The sequence below is a fragment of the Piliocolobus tephrosceles genome, chromosome X (genome assembly GCF_002776525.5).
Source record: "Piliocolobus tephrosceles isolate RC106 chromosome X, ASM277652v3, whole genome shotgun sequence".
Lineage (NCBI taxonomy): Eukaryota > Metazoa > Chordata > Mammalia > Primates > Cercopithecidae > Piliocolobus > Piliocolobus tephrosceles.
In genome coordinates, this window is record NC_045455.1 from 83,327,707 (window position 1) to 83,336,680 (window position 8,974).

An 8,974-nucleotide genomic window follows, 5' to 3' on the forward strand; every position below is an offset into this window, starting at 1 on the left:
CGTCTGTGGGAAATGGGACCCAAACATTTCAGCATCCCACTCACAGCCTGTTGGCGCCATGGAGAATGGCGCTGCTGCCCTGGGGCTGTGCAGCTTGACCCTGCCTTCTGCACCCTGCTCCAGCTGAAGCAAACGTTTCACAAGCGCTCTGCCGAGGAGGGAGAGGGCGAACGCCCCGAAGCACAGTCTGCTTCTTCCCCCGGAGCCGACAGCCCCCGCCGCCAGAGCGCGCCGGCTCCCAGGCCTCTGCTCCCTTGTCTCACTGTGCACGGCTTATGAAAACTGACGAGGACAACGGGCCGTTCCTCAATCATGCATTTCCTAAGAGAACCAAAGGGGCTTTCTTCTATTTTCGTTCTTATAATTTAAAAAAAGGACCTTAGAGTTCCGGTTTTGTAGCCCAGAGAAACGTATAGATTAAATCATCAAGAATTATCAGTATACAGAAGGGGAGCTGTGGACCTTAAGGTTTAACCAGAAAAAACCCTGTCTGAGCCTCCACTGCCCCACTCACCCCCACCCACCCACACACACATATACACACACACGTAACATACACACATACAAGCTCACCCACCCACTCCCATACACACAGACACATACACACACACATACACACACACATACACACATACAAGCTCACCCACCCACCCCCATACACACACATATGCACACACACATACACACCCACATACACATACACCCGAAACACACACACATACACATACATACACATGCATGTACATGCATACATATCACATGCAAATACACATGTAAACATATACATATCACATATATACACAAACACATACTTATACACATATAAACATACATATTACATACATATACACACATACACACACACAGTGAGACACTTGCAGGTGAAAAACAGGTATTCTTTTTGATTCTGAGTTATTAGGTGTCATGAGATTTTCAGTCATAATCTAGAAATGGGTGATTTTCAATTTACTTTATGCGAGTTTTCTCCTGGCTACGCATTTGTCTACGGTGACATCAGAAGCAGCAAACCAAGGACTTACATGCATATTTCATTAGTAGATAATTACATTCCTTATAATTGGTTTCTAAATCAGACCATTTCACACAATTATGGTGTTTCCTTTGCCTATTCAGTCAGCCGAAAAGATAGTAAGAAAGTTCTTTGTTATCAAAATGGCATATTCTTAACCTCGATTATGGAGTGCAGGAGATAAACAAAAATAAAAATACAACAATTTTGCATACATAGAATACTCCTTGTTAAAATGTATCCTAGATACAAAAGAAAGAAGGAGAACACTACAAAGATGCTTCTAAATATATCCAGAGTAACAAAATGCCAAGAGGGGAATTTGATAGTAGGGACAGATTTTTTTTTTTTAAATCAATAATGAAGTCATGCTGTTTAAATGCCAAAATCATTTTTCACCCAAATGAAAAAAGAAAATTGGGCCATAATGACAGCCACAAAATAACTCCTAACAAAGGAGCTACAGGAGCCTGTACTTAGAAAAATCTAAGTGTATTTATTCCTGCATCGATTCCACAAACATTTCCTGAGCACTGTGCTAGGTGCTGAGGACAAAGCAGTGAGTAAAACAGTCTCAGCACCACCGGAACTTAGAGCTCACCCCTGGCTCACACACTCATATGCACATACACTCATACACTCACACAAACACACGACTTAATGAGCCAGCACACTGGTGGTACGTGGAGAAGTTCTCAGCAAGGTGGTATAAGGCAGCAGTGAAAAAGCATAATTTGTGTAAATCCCACCTTTACTAGGTAACCTTGGGCAACTAACTCACTCTTTGTGCCTCAGTTTTCCTGTCTGTAAAATGGAGATAATTCAAATACACCTACTCACACGGTGTTGCAAGGATTCCACAAATTAATATATGTAAGCACCTAAAACAGTGCTTGGTGTAACATAAGCAGTATTATAAGTGTTAGCTCTTACAAGATTTTCCAGCTTCTTCTCAGCTCTCCTCTAGAGCATAAAAATGAAGGTTCCTATTAGTTAGAAATGGAGGTCCATTTCTAACTCTCTGCAGTCCTCCGGGCCCACCTGCAATGACTCCTGGGTGAAAACTCTAAGGCCGCAGCCTTGGCCAGTAGCAGGTGTTCAATCCATGTTATTCTCACCCACTTTCTGCTTCTTCCTTAAAATATTGCCTCCTCCAACAGCAGCCCAAGGGGCTCCATTGTCAGGATTTCATCCTTCCTTCATCTCCATTCGGGGAGGAGGGACTACGTTCATTGATAGAATTTTCTTAATTTAAAATGGTCCCCACTCACGCCTGTAATCCCAGCACTTTGGTATTATATAAATGATTTATAAATGATATAATTCCGATGTCATCATTTACCAGACAGGTTGGAGGGCCACTGTTGAAAGGGTGGTGATGGATGTCAAGGGTGTGATTCCCGTGGGCATTTTGTGCTACAAAAGAAAGAAGGAGAGGGAGAGTTAGGAAAAATCTCGGATTATGAAAAGCAGCAACATTTGGGGGTTGTTTGAAGAAGTGAGGAAAATTTTAGGGCTCAAAATTTTAGGGACAGGTGAAGCTGGTGGGTGTAATACGGACTTCCAAAAATGCCTTTAACAGCCACAGCAGTGGCCAGTGCTCAGAAAAGGCAACCAACACGGAGCAAGGTCGCTGCCGAGCCCCCAGGCATGAACCGCTGGCGAAGGTGAAATGGCCTCGAACAGCCAGGGGGACTTGTCTATGTTCCAAGCTCCCTCAAGGGCTCCAGGGAGACTCCTTGGCCGGTCCTCATCCCGGTGCATCCACCACCCAGAGAGGACACAAAGACACAGCGAGAGCGCCCTGCCCGAAGGATGAAGGAAGAAAAGAATGAAGTTGCAACTTCACGGCATTTTGCTCTCAGGATCCAGTGTTGACAATAGTCCAGCTTGTTCAAAGACAAAGCTGGAGGTACAGAGAGAGTAGAAGAGCCCATAGGAAACACACACAGCCACGTTTTGAGGGCTCCCTGCAGAGGCTGCCCGAGATCAGGACACTGCTGTGGATGTGGAGAATGTCCGGTATAGGCGTACCGGCTCCCAGTGCCCGCCTTGGGGCATTCACTTTGTCCTTCACCTTGGCACAAGGCACTCTGGCCACTTTCCTGCCACCAAAGTTTCATTGTCCCTTTAAGTAGCACCCAGCTTTCTCTAGTCCTCAAGGTTGCTGGCTTCATTTAGCCCACCATGCCCCGCTCTTGCCCTCTTTTCCCTACGCTACCCCCAATCCTGACCCATGCTTCATTTGTTTCTCAGCTCGTGTTTTAGTCAAGGAATGAAATTGAGATTCTTTTTTTTTTTTTTTTTTTTTTTTTTTTTTTTGAGACAGAGGTTCACTCTTGTTGCCCAGGCTGGGGTGCAGTGGCACAATCTCAGCTCACTGCAACCTACACCTCCTGGGTTCAAGCAATTCTCCTGCCTCAGCTTCCTGAGTAGCTGGGATTACAGGCATTCGCCACCATGCCTGGCTAATTTTTGTGTTTTTAGTAGAGACGAGGTTTCACCATGTTAGCCAGGCTGGTCTTGAACTTCTGACCTCATGATCTGCCCACCTTGGCCTCCCAAAGTGCTGGGATTACAGGCATGAGTCACCGCGCCCGGCTGAGAATCTTACTTAAAAACAAATGAGCCAAAACCCCATGTCTTTGTACACCTAAGTGTGTCTTCCCCCAGCCCTTTTGCAGTGATGCTGTTACTCCAGCGATGCTGCACTTACCTAAAGCAATGTCAGCTGTCCTCTGTGGAGTCACCTTCAAATGTGTATCAGCCACAAAAAAACATGCATCTCCGCTGGGCACAGTGGCTCACACCCTCAATCCCAGCACTCTGGGAGGCCAAGGTGAGTGGATCACCTGAGGTCAGGAGTTTGAGACCAGCCTGGCCAACGTGGCAAAACCCCGTCTCTACTAAAAATACAAAAATTAGCCAGTGTGGTGGCAGGTGCCTGTAATCCAGCTACTTGGGAGGCTGAGGCAGGAGAATCTCTTAAACCTGGGAGGCGGAGGTTGCAGTGAGCCGAGACCACGCCATTGTACTCCTGCCTGGGCAACAAGAGTGAAACTCTGTCTCAAAAAAAAAAAAAAAAGAGAACATCCATCTCATTGTGTTGTATCAGAAACACACTCGCCCTAGATGGATGCAAAAGGCACTGCCCTTGGAATCCAATAACCTGGCTTTTGTCTTAGATTCACTACCTGATAACTTTGTCAGTCCAGACTCAAACTCACGAGGCCTCTGGCCCTTCGTTTCTGGAGGGAAATAGTATTATCTGCTCCCATTTGTGGGATTTTGTGAGGATCAAATCAGTAATTATATAAGGAAGCACATGTAATGCCACAGAGCATCATATTAGATTTTTTAAATATTTTTAAAATATTTTTCTCTCCTCCCAATTCACTTGCCAAATCTCTGCTCACTTCTGCTCTCTGGAGAAAACATTCATTCATTCATTCATTCATTCAAGAAAGATGTATTACATCCCCACTACATGCTTGGAACACAAAGATAAAACGCATTCACTCTGTCCTCAAGGAGCCCATAGAAGAAAGAAGTAGGCAGGTAGGTTTGTGAATGGATGAATGAATAACGTAGTAAATCAATGAGTGAGGATTGAATGAGAGTCTTAAAAAACGTATCTACATGTGCTAGGAAGTGTCTAGTTGTACAAATGTGTGTATGAGGGCAGGAGAGTCGGTGAAAATTTTAAAAAGAAGAGAGATGATAGAACTGAATTTATTCTTTTTTGCCAGCTTTATTGAGGTATGATTGAGAAACACTGTGTGTATTTACGGTGTACAATGTGATACTCTGATATATATGTATACATGGTAAGATGATGGCCACAGTCAAATCCATCATTTCCGGCTGAGTGTGGTGGCTCACACCTATAATCCCAGCACTTTGGGAGCAGAGGCAGGTGGACCACTTGAGGTCGGGATTTCAAGACCAGCCTGACCAACATTGTGAAACCCTATCTCTACTAAAAACACAAAAATTAGCTAGGCGTGGTGGCTGGCGCCTGTCATCTCAGCTACTCAGAAGACTGAGGCAGCAGAATCGCTTGAACCTGGGAGGCAGAGGTTGCAGTGAGCCAAGATCATGCCATCATTGCACTCTAGCCTGGGTAACATGAGCAAAACTCTGTCTCAGAAAAAAAATAAAATAAAATAAAATAAATCCATCACTTCACATAGTGTCCTTTTTGTGTGTGCCTGGTAACACAAGGTTACTCCATGGGTATTTTGCTGTTTTTGAATGGCATGTTCTGCATATATCTGTTAAGTACATTTGTTCTAAAGCAAGCTTGTCCAACCCACAGCCTGCAGGCCACATGTAGCCCAGGACGGCTTTGAATGTGGCCCAACAGAAATTCACAAACTTTCTTAAAACATTATGAGATTTTTTGTGTGATTTTTTTTTTAACTCATCATTTATCATTAGTGTTAGTGTATTTTATGTGTGGCCCAACACAATTCTTCTTTTTCCAATGTGGCCCAGGAAAGCCAAAAGATTGGACACCCCTGGTCTAAAGTGTAGTTCAAGTCCAATGTGTCCTTATCAGTATTCTGCCTAGATGGTCTACCCACTGTTGAAAGTGGTGTATTAAAGTCATCTACTATTATTTCATTGCTCTCCATTTCTCCCTGCAGATCTCTTAATATTCGCTTTATATAGTTAGGTGCTCCAGTGTTGGGTGTATATATATTTATAATCATTACGTCTTCTTTATAAATTGATCTTTTATCATTACATATTGACATTTTTGTCTCCTCTTACAGTTATTGACTAAAAGTCTATTTTGTCTGATATAACTACCTCTTCCCTCTCTTGCTTTCTAGTTGCATAGAATATCTTTTTCAGCCTATTTCTATCCTAAAAGCTAAGATGAAACTCTTGCAGACAGCATATTGTTGGATCCTATTTTTTAAATCCTGTGTCTATTGATTAGAGAATTTAATCCATTCACATATAAAGTAATTATTGATAGGGAAGAACTAACTATTGCCTTTTATTGTGCCAGGAGATCCCTTTGGCCAGGACCTTCCCTATAATCTTCACTAATGTTCACCTCAGCTGACAGAACTGTACAGAGGCAGGGGTCCTCAGTGGCCAAGGCTGCAGGGGTCTACAAAGACAGCAAGGGCTTATGGGGTGGTGAAGGATGCTGGAGTCTTCCTGATCTCCCACAGATGAAGTTGTGACAGATTCCCCCTAGAAGCCAGATCCAGCTCGCAGGCGTGTTCATGGTGGCAGTGGCACTACTGTGTGGTGTGCAGCAACTGCGAGGTAGCCACAGAGCCTGGGTTGGGAATTCAGGTACTTGTGGAAGAACCACGACCCCTGGGTTTGAGACAGCAGCAGCACTGGTGCCTGGGCTGCAGGCACCGCCCTCCCTCTCCACTGCAGTGTTGGTGATGGTGTGCCAGGAGTGGGTGTTAGTACAGCAGCTGGGGAGCCAGGGTCCAGGGCATGGGCCACAGGAGCTCCAGGGTCTGGAATGCAGTCTATAGCCCACTATGACAGCAGTTCTGTTGTCTGAAGCACAGGAACACATAAAGTGCCCGGAACTCTGGGTGGGACCCAGGGCATGCATGGGGTTTGGTGGGGGGGCAGCCCCAGCTCAGGAGGGTCCAACACCAGTTTCCTTGGGGGGATGGTCCAACACCAGTTGCTTTTCCTCTTTTGGAGTAGGGGGTGGTCCACTGTACCAATGGCTGTTGGCTACTTCAGTGGCAAAAGCTGTCGGTGTCCTCTTCAAAGCAGGCTGCTGGGGTCTATGCAACAAGCACTTTCCCTCTGCTGGGAAAACTTTAGGGTATTCACAGCTGCTGCAGGGGCTGTTGAGGTCCGCAGTGGCAAAAGCTGTCAGTGTCCTCCACAGAGCACAAAGCATGAGACCACAGTGGCACCCGCGGGGGTGGCCGATACCCACAGCCCCTGCCCTTCTTCTTTGTCCCTGGTAATCTCCAGCTGTCTCCAGCGCGTTGATTTCCCCAGCAATCTTTTCTGTGTGCTTATTCTCCATTTTTCGCTCCACTATGTTGCTGCAGGTTTTTAATTGGACTCTTGAACCCTGCTGGTGCTATTTTTGTTCATGGACAGCTCTCTAATTCTTGTTGGAGGACAAAGGCTAGTACCGCCTACTCCACCATCTTCCTGATATCACCTCCTATTTAATTTTTCAACTAATATTTATTGAACATTGACCACATGTCAAGACTTCCCAAGGCACTGAAGACATGAAAGCAAGACAGGCAAGATGCCTGGCCTCATTGAGTTTACTTCTTGGGGAGGGAAACAGAGAACAAATATGTAAACAAATAGCTCAGAGAACTTCTGATTGTGACAAGAGATAAGATGTAAATAAAAGGAAAATATGGTAGAGAGTGACTGCAACTGGGGGTGTGGGCCCACATTAAATAGGGTGGTCAACAATGGCTTCTGAGAAATGCAAATCAAAACCACAAAGAGACACCATCTCATTCCAGTCAGAAAGGCTATTACTAAAAAGTCAAAAAACAACAGCTGCTGGTAAGGCTGTGGAGAAAAGAGAATGCTAATACACTGTTGCTGGGAACATGAATTACTTCAGCCAATGCGTAAAGCAGTGTAGAGATTTCTCAAGGAACTTAGACCAAGCCTACGACTGGGTATATATCCAAAAATAAATACATTGTTCTACCAAAAAGACACATGCGCTTGCTATGTTCATTGCTGCACTATTCACAGTAGCGAAGACATGGAGTCAACCTGGGTGCCCATCAACGGTGGACTGGACGATGAAAATGAAGTACATATACACCAGGGAATACTATGCAGCCATTAAAAAGAATGAATTCATGTCCTTTGCAGCAACATGAATGCAGCTGGAGGCCATTATTAATGCAGGAGCAAAAAAACAAATACCACATATTCTCACTTATGAGTAGGAGCTAAGTATTGGGTACTCACAGACAGAAAGATGGCAACAATTGACACTGGGGACTAATACAGGGGGAGGGAGAAGAAGGACAGTGGTTGTAAAACTAATTACTGGGGACTATGCTCACTACTTTGGGGATAGAGTCAATTATGAACCCCAAACATCAGCATCATGCAATATACACAGGTAACAAACCTGCACATGTATGCCCTGAACCTAAAATAAAAGTTGACTTTAAAAAAAAAAAAAAAAGTTTCACCTCTGAAAAGGTGCTACTTTCATGTGAGCTAGATATTTGAATTTTGGTGAGGGAATGGGATTGGTTTTTTTGGTTGGTTTGTCTGTTTTTCTGAGAGTCTTGCTCTGTCACCCTGGCTGGTGTGCAGTGGCTCACTGCAGCCTCGACCTCCCAGGCTCAAGTGATCCTCCTATCTCAGCCTCCCAAGAAGCTAGGACCACAGGTGCACACCACCATACCCAGCTAATTTTGTAGTGAGGGGGTGCTCCTTATGTTGTCCAGGCTCGTCTCAAACTCCTGGTCTCAAGCAATCCTCTTGTGTTGGCCTCCCGATGCACAGGGGCACTGGGATTCCAGTGTGAGCCACTGCACCCAGCTGAGCTGATATCTGAAGGGTGAGAGGCAGGCAAATGAAGAGCTGAAGCTCTAGGGAAAGAGAGTTCCGAGCAAAGGGACTCACAAGTGCAATGGCCCCGAGGCAGAGCAAGCCTGGGGTGTTCTAGGAAAGAGAGAGACTATAACTGGAGCTGGAGGCCAGGGAAAGGAGGTATAAAGTAAGGTCTGAGAGTAGAAAGTGCCAGGTTGCACAGGGCCGTTAGGCCATGGCAAAGGGTGTGAATTTATTCCAAGTGCAGTGGGACGCCACTGAGGAAATCAGGGTGGGGGTGAGAGTGACAGAATCAGATCTGCATTTTAAAAATATTAAATCTTTCCAATCTTCCCCATTTCTGAGGATTTATTAGTAAAGCCAGGAAACACATTAAAAGACTATGGCTGTGCTCGC